Source organism: Buceros rhinoceros, unplaced genomic scaffold (genome assembly GCF_000710305.1).
Source record: "Buceros rhinoceros silvestris isolate BGI_N320 unplaced genomic scaffold, ASM71030v1 scaffold36604, whole genome shotgun sequence".
In the NCBI taxonomy this organism is placed as follows: Eukaryota; Metazoa; Chordata; class Aves; order Bucerotiformes; family Bucerotidae; genus Buceros; species Buceros rhinoceros.
The window spans coordinates 12,979-14,848 of record NW_010408248.1 but is presented as its reverse complement, the minus strand read 5'-3'; positions in this window follow the sequence as shown (position 1 = coordinate 14,848).

The following is a 1,870-nucleotide window of genomic DNA, read 5'->3' as shown; positions in this document are numbered from 1 at the left end:
TTTGCCCTCTGCAGATCTGTTTTCTGGATAGCCAAGGAGAAATCGGCAAGAAACATGGAAGAATGTATGTCTGAGTGACAAAGACAGATGGTAGGATGGAGAAACATCCAGTAATTGACTACAAAAACCTGAGTAGGCTACCTCTCAGGTAGCCATGTTTGCCTTCCACGCTCTCAGATCAGATTAACCAGCCAGAAAAATACACTATTAAAAAAAACCCAAAACAGTGAAAAGGAGCAAGGCAGAGAATTAACTCTAGAAGGAGAAAACGGCTGTTTAATTATCACCCCTTCTCAACAGGACACATTATTTCAGTGCGGGGTTTGGTAAGACTGAACATGAACACCCAGCAATATTGGGCTGTAGCCCCTTATTCCAGCTGTTCCATTGACAAAAGCCTTTCTACACCGGCGAGATTCACCAACACACCCAACTGTACGACTGAACAGGTACAAAGGTCACACAGGCACCTGACGGCTGCTCGGTTTGGAATTAGTAGATCCAGTTTCCCAAGTCTTGCAATGTGTGATGAAGTTCCTTCGTTTTTTGTTTGAGGACTGAAGAAGAAATGATTAGCTTGTGTCTGAGTGGAAGACTTGATTTTAAACCTTTTAAGCCTTTGTTACCAATAAAATACCTAATTTACCTTAAAAAAACCCCACCCAAACAAACAAAAATACCCTCAAAACCCAAGGAACAAAGGTGAGGGATGCAAAGTGTTTTACTTTCCATGATTTTGTCACTCCAGACCTAAGATGGGGCTGTAAACCAACAACGGTCACACATCAGAACTTCACACCAAACGCCAACTCCACTTTAAAAGGCTTCCCTGCAACTTTTGTTGCAGTTTTCTTGGTTTGTTTTTTATTTACTATTACTTTTTTCTATTATTATTCAAATCAGCATTTTTTGTTTGACATTAAGAGGAAAACACATTTTTGCACCCAGCGTTGACCTCCAGAAGAACTGATCAGAATTAAAAAAGATTTTGCAGTAAAACACTGAAGTTGCTTCTTTTATTTAGTTTAAGTTTGGTTCTGCTCAGTCCGTGCCTGTGTCAGGTGCAGAACTCGCCTGGACAAAGTACTTTGCCAGCTCGTTTGAAGACCGACTGTCAGATCACAACTGAAATCAGAAGTCATAAATAAAGTCTGTTCCTTAAAGTCAGCTGAGCCTGTAACTGCAATGAAAAACCCGAGGGAGATGACCAGTGGTTTTTACACTATGAATCACGTTACCTTCAGTCACTCTTCGGTTCAGTGTTACAAGTCTTACGCTGAAATTCAGTTTACTTCAAAATCTGAACCACATTTAGCAGAGCAGAGAAAGCCCCTGTGTGAGCCAGATCAGGGGAATGATCTGATTTTAAAATAAAGTTGACAGTTTGATAACACGTGAACTGGAAATAAATCTCCTACATCAAATAAAAATATTCTCCCTTTTTGCTGTATTTTCAATTCACAGTCCAGCCTGCCTACATTAAAAAGGTCTTTTTACACTTAGAACCTCTGTCCGTAACTCCAGGCAGATTTTTCTGAGGAGCCTTATGAGGTTTGGAAGGAATTAATCAAGGAATGACAGAAATTCAACATCTCATTACTCCAGATGCTTGTTCCAAACAAAAGCTACAATCTGACTGGGAATAACAAGCATCCTTTGAGCTGATGCAGCTGAGACTAAGGAGCTCTCAAAGCTGCAGGAGGTCCAAGGTACTGCAGGTACTTTATTGCCTTCTGATTTTCTTCAACAAATCACAAAACCCTGGGGTGGGGTGGCAAAGGGAAGATCCATAAGCAACCGAAGAACAAACTAACAGCAGATAGGAAGTTTTTCTCTCCGATGCCCCCACCCCCCCCCCACCCGCAGGGTG